Source organism: Pelodiscus sinensis, chromosome 4 (assembly GCF_052426305.1).
Source record: "Pelodiscus sinensis isolate ZL-2025 chromosome 4, ASM5242630v1, whole genome shotgun sequence".
Taxonomy (NCBI): Eukaryota; Metazoa; Chordata; order Testudines; family Trionychidae; genus Pelodiscus; species Pelodiscus sinensis.
In genome coordinates, this window is record NC_143055.1 from 26945303 (window position 1) to 26969280 (window position 23978).

At 43.4% G+C, this 23978-nt stretch overlaps 1 long non-coding RNA gene across 1 annotated transcript; it reads left to right on the plus strand.

The window, feature by feature from the left end:
- The first annotated feature begins 859 nt into the window (after positions 1 to 859).
- On the plus strand, positions 860 to 21884 carry LOC102452495 (uncharacterized). Its single transcript, XR_332417.5, has 4 exons — positions 860 to 1534; positions 13503 to 13634; positions 15310 to 15359; positions 20631 to 21884. It is a non-coding gene; the product is annotated as an uncharacterized LOC102452495 (long non-coding RNA).
- Positions 21885 to 23978: the final 2094 nt, after the last annotated feature.

Sequence of the window (23978 nt, forward strand, 5' to 3'; positions counted from 1 at the left end):
CTCCCTTGCCCAGCGCAGGACACACTAGGGTTTAACCTCCGTGCAGGGCCGTGCTCGCGTCCAGGGCGTCCTGAGCTGTGGCCAGGTGCAGGGCTGAACTCCCCGCCGCTCAGACTCTTCCCAAAGGGCGAGTCCCCTGCTGCAGCGCCGCGTACCAGTCGCAGCGGCCCCAGAGCTGCGCAGAGCCTGAGCGCGCTCGCTCGCCTGGGCAAAGTCTGCCCGGGTTAGGGCAGCCACTGGACCCCCGCCGCTAAGGCACTTTGCGCGCACCCGCAATCCACGCGCCTCTCTCCTCTCCCCGATCCCCAATTCGCCCATGAACCTCCAGTGACCCTGCATGCCCCGCCCCCCAACTTCAGCTCACCTCCCGGACTTCAACCTCAGGTGCCTCAAGCCTCTTTCAGCGACCCCCAGCTACCACCCTTGATGGCCACCACTAAACCTCCTCCGTCCAGGGAGCCCCCAGCCTCACTCCCCGTGCACCGCCCCAAACAAGCCCACTTCACCCGCCCCCCCACCTCACTCCCCGTGCTGGTGCACCCCCGTTCATCCCGCGTGTCCCCCAACCTTGCCCCTCGCGCACCACCTCAGTTCACCCTGCGTGCCCCCCAGACCGCACTTCATCCACCTGCCCGCCAACCTCACTCCCCGTGCACCGCCTCAGTTCACCCCGCCGGTCCCCCAGCCTCCCTAGACCCCAATTCGCCTCTTTCCCCGCGCACCGCCCCAAATATCAACCCTCGTGAGCTCCGAAGTGCCCCCAGGATCCCTCCTCATCACCCTGAAAGCCCTGCCCCCCTCCCGTGCCCGGACCGCACCTGTCCCGACTCACCCGCCTGGCGCCGAGCCGTCCGCCGGGCTCCTGCAGCTGGGGCCGCCCCGTTGGGCCATGGACAGAGACAGCGGGTCAGGGAGCAGCTGCGCTGGCAGGAGGCGCCTGGCTGGCCTAAGCGCGGCGAGGAGCTGGGCGCGCTGCAGCCCCGGTGACAGGCGCTGATCCCCGCGGCGCAGGAGCGAAGCCCGGCACCGGAGCCAGGGAGCGAGCGAGCGAGCGCCCGCTGCTGCCCGCCTCGCTCAGGTGCAAACCCAGGAGCCGCTTCCTCCTCCGCCTCCCCAGCGTCCGGGGCCAGCCCCTCCGCCCTGCCGCCGCTGCCGCCTCCGGGCGCCAACCTGGCGGGAAGGGAAGCGGTGCAGGCCCCTGCGGCTGGGCGCAGCGGGGCAAGAGCGGAGCCCCTGCTGGCTGCCCTGGCCAGGCCAGAGGGCAGATCCCGGGAGGGCGGCGAGCCCAGGGGAGTACAGCACAGGCGGAATGGGCCGAGCTCACCCCTGGGGCTCGACTCCTGGACAGTGGGGGTCCCCTCCCTCCGCGGGGCACTGACCCCAGGAGCTGAGACTAACCCGCTTTCCCCTCACGCCTGTTCAGCGCCGAGAGGCTGCGAGGCGCTCTCCGGAGCCTTATCCAACCGCGGGGAAAGCCAATGGGAACACTGGCCCTGCTTCCACAGAGAGCTGGATCGGCCCTGGAAGGAGTGAGGTGAAAACTCTCCGGGAAATGGCCGGGGCTCTAGCAGTAGAAAGTCAATCTGCAACTCCAGCTCATCTGTCCCCTCCCTCCACCACCTTCCCTTTATTTTATATAGAGAGCCCAGCCTTGAAATTGGAGTCCAGATCCAGTTGTCCTCCCTCCCCCCTTCCCCGAAATCCCCCACAACACCTTTCCGTAGTGGAGTCCTGCAATTGCCATAAGCCCATATTCTGGCAATACCTGGGAACTGCAACTACTACCTGTAAAATTACTTGCCAGAGTGTCTGCGGGGTTGGGGTGCATGGATTGTAAAACTGCAGGCAGCAAAGACTATCTACTGCTAAGGGTTTGTACAGTGACTAACACAATGGGGGTTTCTGTTGTGATTGAGATCTACAATAATAATAGGCAATGTTGTCATGAAGATAATAATTAATATAATAAAATCAGTTTTTCACTTATAATGCAAAAAAAATTAAATAGCTTGCTGAGGTGCGTATAAATATGAGTAAAATACTACAAGGAAAAATAATACAGATATATGCTGAAGGGCAAAACAATTGAAAATAACACAGACTCTTCATCCCGTGTCTAAAACAATTTTAAATGAGTGAGACTTGGCAAATCAGCTTCTAGTGTTACAATTTAACAACACTGTCAGCACTACTTTTTATTTCATGTTTGTTTGTTCAAATTTACAAGGATTTTTAATTTTATTGCTGAAGTTGTTTTTGTTTTGTCAAGAGAGGTTAGAGCATGATGTACTAAAAAGAGATCAGGGAAAGAGAGTGTACTGGGATTCATTTAAAGTAGTTCTGTCAATATTGATCTGTATTTGTCAAAAGTGATATATGGTTCTTCAAGGCAAAATTGCTAGAAATAGCACAAAAATAGAGCATCTTCCTTTTCCCACTGAAATAATTATAAGAATGTAGCTGATTTCAGTAGGAGAAAACCAGACCCATGCAACACAAAAGTAATTTGGGGTCAGTCAAATGGGGTAAATGAGCATACCAATGCTGCATTCTATGGAGCTATGCTAATTTACACCAATGACCAAATTGGTCCTTTATATGAAAGCAGGAGTCTGTGAAGAGCAAGATTTGGGGAGTCTGTATTTGCACTATTTCTACTAATATATTTTCCTTGAAAAGATAAGTTCCTAATAGTTACAACAATAGATTAATCAGGAGGAATCTCCCTATGACTATGCTACTGGGGGATCAAATGACAGCTCTGTAGTGAAAGGTTTCAAGAAATTCCAATGTGAACCTATATTTTTATGGACCAAGCTTTTCAGTCATATTTTACTTTTATAGATGAGAATAAAAATCAAAACATTCCGTACAGCGTTTAGTTTTGCAAACTAGCTGCTTTACTTTGGCAGTAACTTGTTCTGGAAACAAACCTGAATAAGGTATTTTGTTATACCGATTTGGGACCTGATTTCACCACCTCTTACACAAGTGTGCAGTCTCATCCATGTTTATAGGACTGTTTACATAAATATTTTAGCACCTACCTCCACTTCTTCCATGTGAGCTCCACCTACTGCTGCTAATGTTTTCCATGGTTGGGAGATGAGGCCATTGGGCTGAGTATCCAAGAGTGGTCCTTCTAAAGAAAAAAAAAAGATTCTGGGAGTCTCTAATTTACTCCCTTCATCTCTAACTAGAGATGGTTAGGAAGTAACAAGAAATAATTTAATTTTAATTAGGTAAACTGTACTGCCAATGGGGTGTGGTGTGGGGGGGGGGGGTCGGGAGGGCAGGGTGTTGTGAGCATTACACAGGTTTATGAGGCCTTTGTTCTTGGAACTTTGGTCTGAGTGTGAACTTCAGGTCATACTCACTACCTGCTCCAATGAACAGCTAGGTGCATTGAAAAAGAGATCTAGAATATCTGATGCTGCACGATATCTGGCATCTTAATGCTGTTATCCAGCAGCTGCTGTAGCTAGTTTGCATTCCTCTTCCAGTGACCTCCCATAGACACAACATATGGGACATCCCACCCAAGGGGCCTGATGTGTGCAGGTGCTGGAACTAGGGGTAAAGGTGATGCTGCCACATCCTCTGGTTTGAAATGGTTCCCGTTGTATAGTTTAGTTCAATAGTTGTCAGCATTCCCACTATAAAAATTGTTCCAACCTCCCCTAGTGTCAGGGAGCAGCCTCGTGGCCCCTTATTGGGTCTCTGCCCTCTATAAACCCAATGGGCATCCCAGGAAATGTTCAGGCAACAATGTGAATTTCCTGTAGATGCTATGACCATTCCAGCTCTTGGCTTTAAACTCAGCTTGATTTATGTCTTACCTCCTGACTCAGATCCTGAAAACTGTCTTAGAGTTTGACCTTAGGTACTGATGCTGGTCTGGATCCTAAGTAAGAAGTCCTTCTAGGATTGCTAGGTGTCACCACATCTGACTGGGCTGCTAAAAGTCCTGCTGGCCACAGTGCTCTGCTTAGGTCCCAAAAGTGGCCGACAAGTCCCTCCAGCTCATAGGTGCAGGTGCAGCCTGGGGCTCTGTGTGCTGCTCCTGTCCATGCCCATGTGCTAGCCTGAGCTCTGGCTCTACCACTCCCATTGGCCTAGAACCAAAGCCAATGGGAGCTGAGGGAGCAGCATCTGTACATGGGGGCAGTGCACAGGACCCCTTGAGTGCCCCTGAGGGTATGAGTGTGAAGGACATGTTGGCCATTTCTAGGAGCCGCCTCAGGTAAGCACTGCCTGGAGCTGGAATCCCGTCTTATAGTACCCCAACCTGAATGCAAACTCGCTCTCAGAGCCCACACCTTTCCCCCCATACTCTTCGGCTCCAGCCCAGGGCCTCTTGCACCCCAAGTCCCTCATCCGCAGCCCTGACCCAGAGTCCACACACAGATCCGGAATCCTGACCCTACCTGCACACCAAACTTCTGCCCAACCCATAACCTCCTCCTACACTCTGAACCCCTCACTTTTGGCTCCATCATGCCCCCATTTCAGAGTTCCCCAACCCTCCTGCCCCAGGGCCCTCTCTCACACTTTGAACTTCTCAGACCCATTTCCCAGCCTGAAGACCCATTTTGCACCCTAAACTCCTCCTCCTCAGCCCTACTCCAGAGTTTGCATTCTCAGCTGGAACCCTTACCTTCTCCCACCCCTGAAACCTCTGCCCCACCTTGGTGAAAATGATTGAGTGGGGATGGAGCAGGTGGGGGCAGGATTGGGGCCTTGGGGCAGGGGCAGGGCAAAGGTGTTGGTTTTTCTGCAATCCAAAAGTTGGCAAACCTAGCTCCTCCACTCTTCCCAGCCTCAGATTTTCCCATACTCTGATATTTGTTCCTGACTGCCTTTGTTAAAATCCTGACAAATATATTGTATGTTTCCTTCTTCTCTTTTTTTCTGCAAGAGGAGAGTCTATGTCCTTTACTGACATCAAAATCATAGTCATAGCAACTAATTATAATATCACAAGCAGCTAATTATGACTTCAGTTGAGGGATGAAAAACAAAGAAGCCTGTGTTTATTTAAATGTTTCCAATCATTTCAAATAGATTAAAGGGAATGGAGGGAGTTATTAACTGATAGGCTGGATAGGTTAGAAATAATTTTTGGGGGGGCATTGTCTGTAATTATTTGCACATTTTTGTTTGCAACTCAATGTGCATAGAGTAAGGACTAGATACATCTACACCAATTTAAAAAAAATATGTAGTAAGTAAGCTGAGAGAAAATTGTATCATATTAGTCTATAAAGAGCACTATTGCTGAACAGAACATTTTTCAAAGTTTGCTACGATGCAAATGCAACTCTTTAAGAAAAGACAGAATAGCTTAACTATGGATTCCTTTGCTTTTATATATTGTTAGTCTATAGTACTTAACATCCAGTATCTGTCTTTGTAAGTATAAAAGCATTTAAGTATAGTAATTCCTTTATCTATAGCATGGGTACTACAATTGTATTTCTGTCTTTTCAGCCAAAAATGAGCAGAACATTCCAATAATATGTTTAGTAAAACAAAGGAAATAATATTACAGTGATAGTGTCTTTTTACTTGATTGATTTGTTTATATCTCAGCTCAGTAAATATAGTAAATTTGGAAGGCTGACACTGAGTTATTTTCTTTTCCTATTGACATTGTTTATTTTGCTGCTGCAAATATATAAGAAAAAGGTAGCTCAGATGATGTTGGTTATACAAACCTTAGATTCATAGAGTTCAAATCCAGAAGATATAATTGGTTATCTAGTCTGACCTCCTGAATATCACAAACCATTAATTTTCACCCAGTTACCTCTGTATTGGGTGTAATAATTTGTGTTTAACTAAAGTATGACTTTCGTAGGGGTACTTAGCCCTTGTGAAGCCATCTGGAGACTTCATCATTTCCCTTGATAGCTTCCTCCAATGACTGGTCATGTTCACTTTTTTTAATGTGTATTTTCTAACTTAAATTTGTCTGGCTTCATCTTCCAGTCATTGGCCCTTGTTATGCTTTTCTCTGTGAGATTAAAGAGTACTTTAGTATCCGATATTTTCTCTCACAAATGTACTTGCACACTATAATCAAGTCACCTCTCAATCGTCTTTCTGATAGGCTAAGTAGATTGAGCTCTTTAAATTTCTCACTCACAGACATTTTTTCTTTCCCTCAATAACTTTTGTAGCTCTTTTATTCACCTGCTTCCATTTTCAACATTCTTTCAATTTATGGAAATCAGAAGTAGATGCAGTATTTTAGTGCTCACGCCAATGCCATATGCAGGTAAAATCACCTCCAAACTCCTACTCCTTTATTTTTGCATCTAAGGATCCCCTTAGCCCTTTTAGCCACACTATCCTCTTCAGTGGTTACGTTGAGTTGCTTGTCTACTATGTGCCCTATTTTTTTCCAGAATATCTATTTTCCAGGATATAGTCTCACATTCTGTAGGTATGATGTACATGTAGGAGTTTTAAATATTTGTTTGGAAAGCAGTCATTCTTCCTAGATGTATAACTTTGTATTTGGCTATATTAAAACACATTTTATTGAAAGGGATCATCAAAAATGAAATCAGGTTTGTTTGACAAGACCGCGATAAAATTTATTTCAACGTGGGAAAATTTGAGAGAGAAGAGTGCTGCAGTCATTGTCCATTTACTAAATTAAGTTTTGTCAATTAAGTAATAATAAATTGCGAAAAGGAAATGAGAATTTTCAAAACCAGAATGGGAAAGGATGTCAAAAGCACCTACGCTATACTGTAGGTATTCAGTCATACTTCCTTAGTGGATTCAAAAAGGAGGAAATACATTTCTTGATGTTGTCACTGTTCCAGTACATCCTGGATGATTACAGTATTACAGGTATTCTAAAGGGAGAAGCTTTGTTCTGTGAATGCACTCTGTATGGTAAGTGAAATAGGATCCTGCTTGAAAAAAGGCTCGAAAGGAGTGCATGACTCTTTAATGTCACACTATTCCATTGAGTATACTACATGTAGGGTATTGGATTCATTGTGTAGTAGCAGTGTGGAACTCATTTTACAATAAGTTATTTAAAAATTTCCCTCTGCTTCTGTCCCACTACTCCTTTTCTTATGATTGATCTGCTTCTGAAATGCAGAGGTGGAAGATAGCTGAAAGCCCACAAACTGAAAGTAACATCATTGTAAAAACATTAAAAAGGTTTCTTTGTGTGGGCTGTATTGAAGCTCTGTTACATAACAAAGTTGGGCTTTGTCAGGTAGCAGTAATATAGTAAACCGTTAAGCAATTCAGGACAATCCAAGATCACTATCTTCTTGTTTTATGACTGTGGGAATGTTAAAGATGGGGAGAGGGAGTGCCTTGTCGGCAGCAACTGTGTTTTGTGAACAAGTCATCCTAGAGAATTCCTTAGTTTGAGAGCTGTAAGATTGTAAACTCATATATTACAGCATTATTCTGAATTTAGAGAACAACAATGATATTAACTCAAATCTGGGATGCAGTACAAATGAGAGATGTGATTTCTTTTGCTTGATGCATGTACAGAATATAGTGACATAATGTTCAATGTTTTGAAAGACTGGTTACTTTCTCTGCCCCTGACTGTCCCATCTTTTCATGTATTTGTTTATATATCTGTCTTTTGGTCTTTTTCAAGTAATATCAGTTAATTTTGTAACTCTGGGTATGTCTACACTACCACCCTAGTTCGAACTAGGGTGGTAATGTAGGCATACCGCACTTGCAAATGAAGCCTGGGATTTGAATTTCCTGGGCTTCATTTGCATAAGCCAGCCGGCGCCATTTTTAAATGCCGGCTTGTTTGAACCCCGTGCCGCGCGGCTACACGCGGCACGGGCTAGATAGTTCAAATTAGCAAGCCATTCCGCACTATCTGTATGCCTCGTGGAACGAGGTGTATAGATAGTGCGGAATGACTTGCTAGTTCGAACTATCTAGCCCGTGCCGCGTGTAGCTGCGTGGCACGGGGTTCGAACAAGCCGGCATTTAAAAATGGCGCCGGCCGGCTCATGCAAATGAAGTCCGGGAAATTCAAATCCCGGGCTTCATTTGCAAGTGTGGTATGCCTACATTACCCCGCTAGTTCGAACTAGCGGGGTAGTGTAGACATACCCTTGGTTATCTGATGCAAATATTTTATCTCTAGCCAAATGCAACACATACCATTTATAGACTCACACAATCATAGGACTGGAAGGGACCTCAAGAAGTCATCAGGTCCAGTCTCCTGTACTCATAGAATTACAAAGCACCCTCTAAATCAGTGTTTTTCAAAGAGGTCAGCAGATCCATTCTGAGAAACCTTATAACTGGCTGCTCTGGTGTATTTATTTACCCGCTCTTCAGTCACAGAGCTTTGCAGCTCCCATTGGTTCTGGTTGCTGTTTGTAGCCAAGGGGAACTTTGGGAAGCGGTGTGGGCCAGGTCACTGCTTCCCATGGCTCCCCTTGGCTGCAAAAGGTGAACCAGAGCCAATGGGAACCACAAGGCTCCGTGGCTGCAGAGCCAGTAAATAAACACACTGGAGCATCCAGTTGGCATGTTTCTCAAAGTAGATCCATGGACCACTTTATGAAACAGTGCTCAAGATCATTCCTGACAGGTATTTTTTGAACATGCTCTTTGATGAAGATTCCCCAACATCCCTAGGCAATTTATCCCAGTGGCTAACCATCCTGACAGAAGTTTTTCCTAATGTCCAATCTAAACCTCCCTTGCTGCATTTTAAGCCCATTGTTTCTTATCCTATCATCAGAGGCTAACAGAAACAATTTTCTTCCTGTTTCTTGTAATAACTTTTTAGTACTTGAAAAGTGTTATCATGTCCCCTCTCAGTCTTCTATTTTCCAGGCTAAACAAACCCAATTCCTTCAATCATCCCTCAGAGATCATGTTTTCTAGACCTTTAATTTTTTTTGCACTTCTCTGGATTATTTCCAATTTGTCCACATATTTTCTTTAAAGTTTTAATTTTGTTTTTCCTGTTTTTGCGTTCACCATTACTGGCCTCTAGTTCTCGTATCTCATTCATCAGTGAGTAACCTTTGGAGATGTCTTTGTGCAGGGTGGGAGGAGGTGTGTGCTGTTTCCCTCTCTCGCCTTTGCTCAGTAGGGTGACTTGCACAGAATTACAAGCTACTGCTAGAACAAGTATTCCATGACCCCGCTTCTGCAGTTTTTCTACCTCATCACTAGTAGTAGTATGCAACTTTTCAAACAAGATCTCAACTGCAAACTGATTATATTTTAAATAAGGTTGCATCACAGTCTGAATTCTGTTATCCCATGGGCTGTTCAGGACTGAAAGGAGGAACAGCTTTTGTACAAGGACAGAGTTGTATCTTAGGTCAAAAGTCAGCTTCTTGTGAGGCAAACAATATTTTGTCTCAAGTGCTCAAACTAGGAAAACCTGAGGTGTGTCTTCTTGTTCTTGTAGCACTCTTGACTTTTTAAAATAAAAGTTTAATCCCAGAATTGGCTCCCTCGCTTATCAGGAGCTCAGATAGCCCAGTCAGTAACAAACACCAGCCAGGAGTCATAAACTTGAACACTTAGTCACAGCATTGACTGTAAGACAGGCTAAACCTGTCAGTGTCTGGGCACCTCTCATGACTTGCTAGAACAGAGGCTGGAAGGCCTGGAGCAATGCTCCATAGAACTTACTTAGGAGGTTTCTAGGCTTATTTGAAGGGATAAACCTAAGCCAAGCCTACACTGGCAAGTTACAGTATAATAAATCAGCTCCCAGCAATGCAGCTCCCAAGGTGTCCACACTGGCAAAGCATTTAGTTCACACTAATTCCACAGTTAATGTGCTCTAGGTAAGCCACCTCAGCAAGAAATGTAGAGATTGCTTTGCTTTGGATACAGCACTGGTGGGCCAGTGTGGACACTTGAATTGTTTTCTGTGTTCTGACTGGCCTCTGCAAATGGCCCATAATTCCTCAATTCCCCTCTGCTACTTGTTTTGAACTTGGCTGTCCCTACAGGCATGTGCATGTCCTCTTTTAGATCTCCATTTTGGATAGCCTGCATTCTGTGCTGATTTGCTCTGGGACACAGAGCAAGCCATTCAGGTGAAATTTCCCTGCTGTTGAACACAGAGGCAGGGGAGGGAGAGAGAGAGAGAGATTGCTGTGCAAAGAGCCGTGGAAGAGATGGAAGGAGGCTTAGATGTCAGGGTTTCCCTCTCTCCCTGCCTCAGGATGGGTTGTTTCCTGCTGATGTCTGAACTTACAAGTCAGAATGCTGACATCTCTCTAAACACACTGCTTCTGTCCCTCCCCCATACACATACCCTCCCTGTCACACTCTCCCTCTTTCCTCTGGTCTTCTGTTGAAAAGCAGCAGCTAATGTAGCAGGATGACCATGAAGCAATGAGACTGGGAAACTTGCATCATATGATGCTAACTGCCCTAGGCAGGCATTGCAAACACTTCCCAAAGAACACAGTGGTCAATTGCGCAGTGGGATACTACCACAATGCACTGCTCTCTGAGGCATTGTAAGACCTGCTAATGTGGACATGCTCCATCATTGCAAGGAGCACAGTATGGACACACAACAGTGGTTTCCCTGTAGCGCTCTGTGAGAAGCGCTGTAACTGCCAACACTTTACACCTGCCGGTATAGACATCTATTTCAAATTTTAAAAATCACAATGATTTTACTTCTGAAATGTTTAAATGAAGCATTTTGGTTCTTTTGGTCTTTTCTCTCTTTTTCTAATGGATAATTCAATGAAGTGAATGTGAATTCAGGAACCTTTTTGACGTAATCAAATCTGAATTTTTCTTTGAAACAAAAGTTTGGACCAAAACATTTCACCCAGCTCTAGTCAGTGTGAGGCCTACTCTTAACAGACTCTATCTCTGACCTGTGACAAGTCATGTGCTCTGACATTTTCAAACTTGAGTGTCTGTATTTTCTTTGAAATTATATATATGTATAAAAATAGTGTAAACAACTAACTGAACTATAAGATGGAGAAATTAAATTACATAATGAACTAGAGATGAAGCAAACAAAATGTAGCAGATGAAAAGCGACCATCTTAGGTAAAGTAGTTTAATATAGGAATATAAGGAATGAGGTTTGATGAAAATCTAAAAAGCCCAATTTAATTAAAACTTATTCAGAAAAGATGTTTGTTGGATTTAGCCACAGAAAATAATAACTGCGGAATTGCCTGTAAGGTGACATTATGAAGGCCTGGGGGGAAGAGAGAAAGGGGAGAGAGAAATACAACAAGCCCTCACAATGAAAGTGCAGAAAGAGGATGGGAAATTAAGTAAGAGTACTTGAGCTTATACATCAGAAAAGCTTAGTTTTGAGATTCTGCTTAGCCCCAGCTCCTAGCACAATTTCTTTATATTGATTAAAGCAATCTCTTTGGAAAATGTTCAGTAAATGCAGGTCACCTGCAAGCATTTTCTCACAGAAGAATTCTCTCCTGGCTTGCACTAGTTTTTCACTTATGCAACTCCAGCAGTAATTCTGCTGAAATAAATTTGCAATGGTATAAGTTAAAGGAGAATGAAGTGCAAATATTTTAGTTAGGGCTCTCAAGCAATTTAAAAAATAATGGCTCTATTAAATAAGAATAGAATACCATTTAATGAAATAGTTTAGATGTCTTCTACATTTTCAAATATATTGATTTCAATTACAACGCCGAAAACAAAGTGTACAGTGCTCACCTTATACGTTTGATTATAAATATTTGCACTGTAAAAAACAAAAAAAGTTCATTTCCCCCATTACAAATACTGTAGTGTGATCTCTTTATCATGAAAGTTGAATTTACAAATGTAGAATTATGTGCAAAAAAACTGCATTCAAAAAATCAACTGAAAACTGTGAGGCCTACAAGACAACTCAGTTCTACTTCTTGTTCAGCCAATTATGTAGACAAACGACTGTGTTCACATTTGTAAGGTATAAAACTGCCTGCATTTTGTTTAAAATGATAATAAAAAGTGAGAACAGGTGTTGACATGACACTGTTGTAGTTGGCCTTGCAAGATATTTATGTTCCGGATGTGCTAAAGTTTAATATATCCCTTTATGCTTCATCCCCCATTCCAGAGGACATATGTCAATGCTGATGATGAGTTCTGCTCTATAATGATCTAAAGCAGTATACATCAACACTTATTGCTAGCAGATGGTTGATTTCTTTGATTTCTTTTTTGGTGTTTTCGATTTTATAGTGTCTACATCAAAGTGTTCCTTTTTAAGACTTCTGAAAGCATGTTGCACACCCCATCCGTCTTAGATTTTGGAAGACACTTCAATTTCTTAAATCTTGGGTCAAGTGCTAGAGTTATTTTTAGAAATCTTACAATACTACCTTCTTCACATTTTGTCTTAAAATGAACAACTTGTGTTAGGTCATCATCTGAGATTGCTATAATATGAAATATAGCAGAATGTGTGTAAAACAGAGCAAGAGGCCTACAATTCTCCCCCAAGGAGTTCAGTCACAAATTTAATTAACACATTCCTTTTTAAACAAGTGTCATCAGCATGGAAACACGTCCTCTGGAATGGTGGCCAAGTATGAAGGAGTATGTAGGGCTATGTCTAGACTACAGGTTTTTTTTTTTTTTAAAAAAGGAGCCTTTTTTCGAAAAAACCTCACCTGTGTCTAGACTGTCACCACATTCTTTCGAAATTAAATCAAAAGAACATGGCGGTTTTTTCGACAGCAGTAAATTTCATTTTATGAGGAAGAATGCATTTTTTTTTAAAGAGTTCTTTTGAAAAAAGGCATTCTTGACCTTAAACAGGGCTTTTTTGAAAGTGAGTGTCCTGATTGCCTGGGTGATCTCTTTCAAAAAAGCGGATTGCTTTTTTGAAAAAAGTTGTGGCTGTCTAGACAATCTCTTCCAAGAGAAGCTTTTTTGAAAGCTTCTTTTGAAAAAGCTTCTTTAGAAAGAAGTGTGTAGTCTGGACGTACCCTAAATATTTAGAGTATCTGACATGTAAATACCATGCAATTCCAACTACAAAAGCCATGGGTGCACCCTTTTTCACTTTCAGGTGACATTGTTGCAATGTTGTGCCCCTATATTTTGTAGGGAAATATATTTTTGAATATGAATTTGCCTAACTCACATATGCTTTATACAAAATGTGGCATGTAATCTGTCATTGGAGAGTTTGTAATTCATTGAATGTACATTCCATTTGTGTGCATGTATAATTCCTATATTTGATGTTAGAAATATGAAGTAGAACCCTGTTTATATATCTAGACTTGCTAATGAAGGGCATTAGTGGTACCCAAGGAACTAAATTGCCTGGTACCCATGTCAATGATCTGTGAATAATATTGCTTTTCCTGTAAGCCTAAACTATGGTTAGTCCTGCTGAGATATGTGGCCCAGGTCATCTGATGCTGGAATCCATTTTTGATGTAATACTTATCTGTGTAAATCATTGAAACTGAATACAAATGATTCCTGCCTTGTGCAAAATCTATTTGTAGGCAGGAAACCAATCAATAGAAATAGTTGCCAGATATGAGGACACCTCCTTCTTAACATCCAGATGATTGCTGGAAACATCTAAGACTGAAGAAGAGGAAGGATCTGGCCCAAGATAAGAGGCTGCCTAGTTTGTGAGTAAAGATAATTGAAACTTCTGTTGGATAAGAAATGGCACATAATACGTTTTTTAGAGTAGTATGTTTAGTTGGTATGCTTTGTTTTGTTTAGCTTATTAATTTACTTTGATCTGTTTGTTATCACTTTCAACCACTTAAGTCATACTTTTTATATTTAATTCAATGCTTCTCAAAGTGGGCCATGGCCCCACTTTCTTTATTTAATGACTCTACCGTCATGGCCATGGTTCACCATTTGCAGTAGGGATGTAAAGGATCAGTCAACTAGTTGACTATTGAATAAGCAAATGCTTATCAGATCGTCAACAGAATAGTCAACTAGTCACTCCCTCCCCCTTGCTGCCTCTATCAGATAGAAGCAGCAAGGGAGGGGGAGAAGATGGGGAGGTACTTAAAAGCATCAGTGCCACATGGAGCCTGGGGTCAGCTGGGGAGAGCTGATCCCGGGATCCAAGCGGTGCTGCAGCTTTGAAATGCCAGGTGGAGCCTGGGATCAGCTGGGGACTCCCCAACTGGCCCCGGGCTCCATGTGGCCTGCCAGCTTTGAAAGGCACAAGAGTCCGCAGCAGGGGCTCTTATGCATTTTAAAGAGGAAGCACAGCATGGAGCCTGGGGCCAGTGTGGGACTCTGAGACCCCACTGGCTCCAGGCTCCATGTGGGCACTTCTGCTTTGAAATGCATAAAACCCCCTGCTGGTGACTCTTGTGCCTTTCAAAGCTGGCACGCCACAGGGAGCCTGGGGTCTGCTGGGGAGTCCCCAGCTGATTTCATTTACATTTCAAAGACAGAATGTGAAAGTATTTGTCAACTTGGAAATTCCATCAACTACTCAACTAGTAAATTCCTTGCTAGTTATCTTCCCTAGTTTGCTGCTACTCGGGGAAGGGAGAGTTCAGGTGAGGGCCATGCAGGGGGTTAGATCCCAAAGATTTGCTTTGCAGATCTTTCTGTCCTAACCCCAACAAATTGGGAAAGCCTGTAAAGAGGTGCAGAGGCTACTTCATCCATTGGCTATAGCAGTCTCCTTTGGTGACTCTTACATTGCTCCACAATTTGGGTGCATGTTCCTCCTTATATATGTGTATCTGCCTACTGCCCACCTCGGCTGCTCTAGGCAGGTGATGTTGGGTCCCAGTGTTGAGCCCTACTGCAGACAGATTAGAATTATGCGAGTTTAGAATCCTGCAAAAAAAAAAAAAAAATCCTGATGATGAAAGGAGACAGATCATCATTTATTAGGGGTCTCCTTCCAATTTTAACAAATAAATGTTTCTAAACTGTTATTCCATAAATCTGCCAAAGTCAATACTTTATTTAGATAGAATCCTTATCAGCTGGGATCCTCTACTTAATAAATAAACATCTACTGTGTTTTTCCCCAATACCCACTGATCATACCAATCTAGTAGAATTTCATAGCAGAATCAGTTAATACTTGGCTCAGCAATCCAACACCTAAAGTTGGAAATATCCTGCCGCAAACCATTATAGAAGAAAGGATTTCCTTGTATTTAAATATCTTAAATGCTGAAATTTGTATTATGCATTATTTGGGGGTAAGGGTCATGTTTTGTATTTATTCTTTCCCCCCTTGGTAGAAAACGTGTGTGAAGTTATTAGTATTTACTTATTAATCCACTTCTCTTTTATCCTCATTTCTTTTAATAGCATCACATTCCCTCATCATGAATGATCTGTGAATAACTTAGTAATGGCAGGTGAGAAACAATTTACATATTCTAATTGAAATTGTCAAATTATTGGCTCTCTTATTTAGGTGATGCACACATTTTAAGTTGGATTTGTACCATGTAATTGTAGATTATAGGTTTGCCACACAACCATAGCAACAAACATGCTCATGATTCTTTCAGCACCTCAGTAAATTGGTACCAGGTACATTCTGCCTAGCCCTTACATTGGCAGGCAGTTTGTGAGAGAGTGAGAGGACAAAGAGTAAGAAGCCTCAAAGTGCAGCTCATGAATTGACTAGGCAATACTGCAGTTAGAGGTGAACGGACTGTTCCCTAATTAGTTGCCATGGTGTGACTGGTATTGTGACATTCAGAGGGTCAGTAGACTATTAAAGGCTTCTGTCATCACCTGACCTGTAACTTAGTGCTGTGCAACAATGGTTCAGTTCCCTGACACCAGTAGCCTGTCCACAAGCACAAGGTTTCACCTTGGCTTGCTCTAAACTAGTTTCTTCTTGCAGGGTCACACCAAAAGCCCTTCCAGTCCTGAGTGTCCCCAAATCCATGTTCCTCAAGCTCTTAAGTTCCAGACACTTGGACTGTTTCCGTCTGGCACACCTCCACTACAGGTGCGACATCAGCTCAAGTGCCAACTAACTTTAATGCACATACTTGCACAGTTCGTGCACCAGAGACTTGCTTAAGTTCAAAATTAAAAAAAAAAAGTTTAAGAGGTAAACCACAGATTCAAAGATGAAATAGTAAGGGAAAGCAAACACATACAAGTTACACAGAAAAGAAACATAAAATTAAGTGCAAACTCAGGCTTTACCCTTTTCATATTAGATAAAATCACTTCACTAATGCAAGGTCACCTAATGCTTTAAGACAATTTTTCAGCATACGCCCTATCTGGGGGAAGGACCAGGTGTCATGGAAAGCCTCCTGACATCAGAGCATCCTTCAAATCCTGTGTAAAAAGCCTCACTCCCAAATCTACATTTAAAAAGCTTTTTCTTTGAGCATGACTTGAAAACTGGAAATGTCTTGATGTGTTCCCATTAATTCCAGTGGTCCACCGTCTTTTTTTGAACTGAACAATAGATAGTTATTTGAAGCCAATGTTGTGTGAACGCCTGCTCTGAGAGGTACCTCTTGCTACTGGACTGCTTACTGCCCTGCTGTGAGGTGCAGTTGAAATTGTAGAACAGATGATGAGTACAGTTTTCTATGTACACAAATTCATAGATTCACAACCAGTCTGTATAAATAGCTCATAAATATCAAATTAAGAACATGACAAGCTTCCATAAAAGACCTTATTGAATACACATTTATAGCACAGTAATACCATGTGCAATCAACTGGTTTAACTCATTTTGCAGGTTTAAATTTTGTTCTTCCCTTGCATGTCTGGAATCTGATCATCACAGATACCTCAAATGGGACAGAGTAGGGAGAGTCTCTGTCCCAACCCGCAGATGTGGGAGTAAGTTTGTTGAATCAGTCGACGAGGTGCATCAGTATGGGTGTTCTCCCATGCACTGAACAATTCTGAAAAACACTGTGAGAGTGTTTCTCGTGGGACAATGTAGTTCCACACCGCATCCAAGCCACTTCTTTCTGGACCCATACTTTGTATACATTTAGACTCATGATATTTGAGGCCATATGTTTTCACATAACCAAGAAGTATAGGTAGCCAGTATAGCTTCACTTCTTGAAGTGCACTGTTGTTTTCTAAAAATATTTTTGTTGTAGCAACCTCTAATCTTTAATGACCAGATATTGCTATTTATGTTGACTAGTACTTCATTTCAAGAGTAATACTATTGAAATAAATTGAATTACTCATGCAGTAAGGTACTACTTAACATAAACAGTGCTATATCTGGGATGCAATTAAACATAACTAATGAAAGCAATATGCATGGAGTGTGTACTCTCCTTGTTGCATGGATGTTAGATCTCTTTGACATAACTGGGATTTCCCATACAGAGCAAAGGGAGTTTAAAAAACAAGTTTTGTATACATAGGAAAATCTGAAGGGATTATATGGCCCATGTTTTGGATACACAAAAAAAGCTGAGTATGAATTATTTATAACTGCAAATTATCTTTGCAAGAGTAATAAATATGAAGCCATATTTGTAAGTTCCACAGTGATACACTTTTATGAGCTCAGAGTTGCTGTTGTATAAATTCAACAGAGAGAAGCCATTTGGACTTGTTTCATATTTCCTTAGTTACAGGAACAGAGTGTTTATTTCCTTATTTCACTTATTACAATGAATGAAAAGCAAATATTTTATCTATTTACTAGAAAATACCAAAGTAATGAAACTATTTACCTTTCCTCTGCAAGCTGGTTGACTTGTGTGAAGATGAAAAAGATCAGGCTGCTTAAAGTTTGAGAAGTAGATTTTGACTAGCTCTACAGGGGGGATAAAGGAGATGTATTCAGGGGGTACTAGATAGAGCTGACTGGAAAAATTCTGATTAACTGATAATCCAGTTTAGCAAAATTGGAACGTTTCACAGAGACATTTTGTCAAAGTTCCAATGGAACCCAGGATCTGAAACTAACCAATTTTTATCAAAAACATACCTGATTCCCCACCTCTTTGCCTGCCTGGTTCAGCTTTCAAGGTTCATGCATCAGATGATTTGAAGTCTTCCAAGGTCCATGACTTCAGGATAGCCATCCATTAAGACAGCTCTGTCACCATAGTTCCATTCCCTTTCAAGATAATTATGGACCTTTGAAATGCCCCACTGCAATGTATATTGGCCAAACTGGACAGACTCCATGGGAAAAAGTTAATGGACACAAATCAGGTATCCAAAAAGGCAACACACAAAAACCTGTCAGAGAACACTTTTATCTTCCTACACACTCATCAATGGATCTCCAAGTCCCAGTTTTGTTTCAGACCAATTCCACAAGCCAAATACATAGAGAAGGATTGGAACTTAACTTCATTCACAAGTTTAATTCTTAGACAAATTGGATGAATCGGGATATCGGATGGCTCGCACATTGTCAACCAACCAAACAATGCAGGTTGATTCTTGCTGTCTGTGTAGAATGTGGTGTTATTCATCTTCCTTTCCAAGTGAAAACTAATGGTTCTTATCAGCCTGTGGTGACTATTTAGTCTTTAAGGTGCTACTAGACTATTTGTTGTTTTTTAAGTTTTTCCTGTTACAGACTAACTTGGCTATCCTTCAGAAGCTTATCTACTCACTGTCTCTTTTTTTCTTCCTCCCTTCCATTTTTTTCCTTCTCTCCTTCCCTTATTTATTCTTGGATCTAGGCTTCTAACGCTCCTGTCATTTTAAGAAGTGAGTTGGACCCACGAAAGCTCATGATACCATCTACATGTTTTGTTAGCCTTTAAAGTGCAACTAGACTATTTGTTGTTTTTAAGTTTTTCCTTTGAAATATTGACATCTGTAGCAGGTTTACGGGTGCGAGCCACTCCCCCACACCCCAGCGGGGGGGGGGGGGGGGGTCCTGCAGACCCACCGCCTTGAGTTTGATTGGGGAAATCCCTGTTCAGGGTCTATGGTCGGTGGGATCGATGGGTGCGATCACCCCCCTGCTCTAGCCGTCAGAGGGGGCTCAGCAGACCCTCCACCGCATCGCCCCCTCCCTTCCGCAGGACTGGGGGGGCCTTTTGGGCTCAACAATGAGCCGCGACGTCCTTGCGCCCCGTTCCCATCCTTTGGACGGGTGTTTCAGTGTCCGAGGGAGTGGGGTGCGACCCCTGTCCTCACCCGGCCCCTCGTCGCGATGGGGTCTCAGTTATTTGGTAGTGCTTTCAGGTTGTGGGGAGTGAGGGACCCAGGCCCGCCCTCTCCTCCAGGTCCCAGCCCGGGGCTCTAAGTGGAGTTCGGCACCTGTAAGCCGCTCTCCATGGCAGACGGGACCGCCGCCCTAAACTCATCTGCCCACGGGCACCAGAAAGGCCCTGCCCCGGGCTCCTTCCACTCCCCGACTTCCAGCTCCCTCGGCAGGACGCCCGCTGGATCACTCACCCCGCCAGTACTGCCGTGTCCGTCCAACCGTGATCTGCAGGCTGCTGGGGCTGTCCTTCTTCTTCGCCCGGAGAGCAGAAGGCTTGGTACCCCTGGAAGCCAGGGTGGCCGCTTCCTCGTTCCCCCCTGCCTCGGTGTCCGGCCGCCACTTTTAAAGTGCCCGGGGAGTGACATCAGGGAGGTTAGCCCCGCCCCCCCCTGCGTCTTTCCCTCTGAGCTCTCCCCGGCACAGATCTGGGGCCCCGCCCTCCTGGGCAGGTTGTTGCGCCCTGGCGGGATGCTTCCCTGCGGCTCGGGTCAGTCCCCGCCTCCCCCGGGGAGTTGGCCCCATCGCTGCTGGCCGTGGCATCCATTTCCTGGCCCGGGGGGGGGGGTAATCCCCCCCCTGAGGCTAGTGGGGACCTCGCTGGGTCCATCACAACATCCTTTATGGCTGTGTCTACATTGGGACACATACTTGGTGACTTGGCCAAGTACGTGCTTGCACATCTTCCTCATACTTGCATCCAGTATCCATGTGCTGTGTGATGCTATGTACACTCATATACCTGCATCCACACGGTCTCTGTTATGTAATGTTAATGGGCAGGTATGGAATCTGAGCCCTGGTCTGTACTAGGTAGTTATTTCAAAATAACAAGTGGAGCGTCCATACTACCAAACCTGTTATTTCGAATTAAGGGGCTGGTTATTTTAAAATAATAAATCCTGATTTCCACGAGGAATAACTCTGATTTTGAAATCGGTGGACTCTCCACTGTTGCTATTTTGAAATAACTACTCTCCAAATTCATTCATAGAATTTACTCCCCAGTGCTTCTTGGGGCTCTAAGTTGAGGTACTGCAGCCACATTAAAGGAGCCTACCTTGCACTGTGGACATGCTATCTCTAAATAGTTATTTCAGGAATTATTTCAAAATAAGTTATTTCTAAATAATCTCCTCATGTAGATATGCCCTGAAAGAGGCACTCTAAGGAGCTTCTTTGCTGTTTGTTGTTGGTACTGTCCCTTCTCTTCACACATTTGCCGGTGGTAATTCCTGATCACATCTCCCACTGCCAAAGTGAGTGGAAGACATGGAGCAATGGGATGATGCTTCTGCTCCTTGTCCTTATCATGGGACAAATGTTTATGCAGTGGAATATGTGACTGGTGAGATGCTGGATGGAATCTGGATCAAACCTTCTGGCACAGCAAATATGGCTGATATGTGGGGGGTCATTAACAATCTACTCAACTTTCATGATACAGATATGGTGGACGCTGCTATTGCCACCCCATGTATGGGCCATCACTAGTGCTGCAGGAGGACCAACATCATGTGGTGGGCCCATTTTGTTCTGGAAAACTGAGGCAACCAACAGTGGCTTCAGAACTTTTGAGGAAACAGACCTTCATGGAGCTGGATGAGGAACTTACACCCAACCTCTGGAACACTTGATTCAGGGAAGACATACCAGAGCAGAAACAGGTGGCTTTTACCCTGTGGAATCTGGCAACGTTAGACAACTATTAGTCATTTGCAAATCATTTTGGGGTTGAAATGCCCATGGTTGTGGTTGTGATTTTGTGGTTTGTGAAGCAAACTACTGTGGAGTAGTTGCTAATGTTCCTTGTAAGCTGTGTGCTTGTGTGGCCACTCAAAAGATAATCAAATGCTGCCCAACTCATTAGCAGAGCACCCTCAATTTGTTTTTTTGTTTCTACCGTTGGTGCACATTTGCACATGCCAAAGTGCACATAATTTTTTTCTGCACATGAATGGTAAAATATTAGAGGCAATATTGATGGTTACCATAATAAAAGTGCCAGTAATAATACAGTAAAAGCTCTATTATCTGTCACTCAAATAACCAGAAAGCTCAATTAATAATAATTTTTGATATCTCCCTGTACAAATCTTCAGTCTAGTAACCAGGACTGGTATACTGCCCAACACATTATGCTACTGCATATTCTGTAGTCTACTTTTATGAAAAAGAGGCAGAAGACAAGTAAGCAATCTGAAATCAGAGATGTATTCAAAAAAGCAGGTCACAGGGTGTGTCATAGGGTCATTACAGATTCAGCCCAATCTCTTACACCTCCTACATTTACAAATGATAATTGATGTTGATAATGTTGACCCTGAGGAACTGTGAAAGCCTGAAGTGCCTTCTGAATCATCAGAGAATGTTTAAATTATGTTCAGTATAGTTTTAGTGCTAAGTGTTTAGTGCTTGCCCATAGTGATATGTAGCTTCATAAGATAACCTACTGTATAAAAAACTTCACTTGTACATACATCAGTGCTTCAAGAAATGAACCACTCTGCAGTACAGTACTATTATTGGATTGGTGAGTACCTGTATACAGTAAAAGCTCTGTTATCTGGCATGTTGGGGGAATGGGAGTGTTGGTATATCAAATAGTCTGGTTAACTGGGAGTTATATTTTACTAATGGAATACCAATTTTTAAAGAATTAGAATACAAATAATGAATAAAGAATAAAATAGTATATCAGTATACTAGTAGTCCTCTAAACAGCTGAATTTGCAACTCAGCAGAAACGGGGAAGGAATAAAATTTTATCCACACTTGCAATTGATCGACAAATCCTTTGTTGTTTATAGATGCTTAATTTCTCTTCCCCTCTTTCCCGAATGACAAAAGTTTTGCCGCAGCAAGTGCAAATGTTAACACTGCTTTTGACAAAGCAAAGGCTGCTTACAAGGGCTAGAAATATTTTGTTGGATAAAGTGCCCACAAACAACATTAACACAGAATGACTTTTAGGATATGTATACACAGTTGCGCAGATGTCAGCAAGTCACCAGGTCCTGATGAAATGCATCCCAGGATACTGAAGGAGCTGATAGAGGAGGTATCTGAGCCTTTAGCTATGATCTTTGAAAAATCATGGAAGACAAGGGAGATTCCAGAAGACTGGAAAAGGGCAAATATTGTGCCCATCTATAAAAAGGGGAATAAGAACAACCAAGGAAACTACAGACTGGTCAGTTTAACGTCTGTCCCAGGGAAGATAATGGAGCAGGTAATTAAGGAAATCATGTGCAAACACTTGGAAGGTAATAAAGTGATAGGGAATAGCCAGCATGGGCTTGTGAAGAACAAGTCATACCAAACTAATCTGATAGCTTTCTTTGATAGGATAACGAGCCTTGTGGATAAGGGAGAAGCGGTGGATGTCATATACCTAGACTTTAGTAAGGCATTTGATACGGTCTCGCATGATATTCTTATTGATAAACTAGGCAAATATAACTTAGATAGGGCCACGATAAGGTGGGTGCATAATTGGCTGGATAACCGTAGTCAGAGAGTTGTTGTTAACTGTGCTAAATCCTGCTGGAAAGGGATAACAAGTGGAGTTCCGCAAGGGTCTGTTTTGGGACCCGTTCAATATCTTCATCAATGATGTAGATATTGGGATAGAGAGTACGCTTATTAAGTTTGCAGATGATACCAAACGGGGTGGGGTTGCAACTTCTTCGGAGGATAGGGACATAATTCAAAATGACCTTAGCAAGTTAGAGAAATGGTCAGAGGTAAACAGGATGAAGTTTAATAAAGAGAAATGCAAAGTGCGCCACTTAGGAAGGAACAATCAGTTCCATACATACAAGATGGGAAGCGACTGTCTAGGAAGGAGCATGGCGGAAAGGGATCTAGGGGTCATAGTGGACCACAAGGTGAATATGAGTCAACAGTGTGATGCTGTTGCAAAAAAAGCAAATATGATTCTAGGTTGTATCAACAGGTGTGTTGTAAGCAAAACTCGTGAAGTCATTCTGCCGCTCTACTCTGCACTAGTTAGGCCTCAGGTGGAGTACAGGCAGTCCCCGGGTTACGTACAAGATAGGGACTGTAGGTTTGTTCTTAAGTTGAATCTGTATGTAAGTCGGAACTGGCCACCAGATTCAGCCGCTGCTGAAACTGACCGCCAGTTCTGACTTACATACAGAATCAACTTAAGAACCCCAGGCGTCCCCAAGTCAGCTGCTGCTGAAACTGATCAGCAGCTGATTCCAGGAAGCCCGGGGCAGAGCAACTCTGCCTCGGGCTGCCTGTAGTCAGCGCTGGTCAGTTTCAGCAGAAGCTGACTTGGGGACCACAGGCACCCGGACTGAAGCCGCAGCCGCGGGGGGGGGCGCGGGGAACCGCCGCTGCTGCCGCTTCAGTCCCGGTGCCTGTGGTCTGCTGGGGACGGTCCCCAGCAGACCACAGGCACTGGGACTGAAGCCGCAGCCGCGGCGGGGTCCCGTGCCTCTGAGACTTTGCCGCTGCAGCTCTGCTCCCCGTGTCCCTGATCTGCTGGTCTTTCTTTCTTTTGTCCCTGGTCTTTCTTTCTTTTGTTAGTCTCTAAGGATATGTCTACACTACAGCACTAATTCGAACTAACTTAATTAGAATTAGTTAATTCGAAAAAAGCTAATTGAATTAGTGCATCTAGACATAAAAACTAATTAGAATTAGCATTTTGCTAATTTGAAATAGCATGTTCACATTGAGTGGACCCTGAAACGAAGTTAAGGCTGGCCGGAACTAGTGCCCACAGGGCATCAAGTTAGGACTTAGAGTGTGGAGCTGCTGCCTC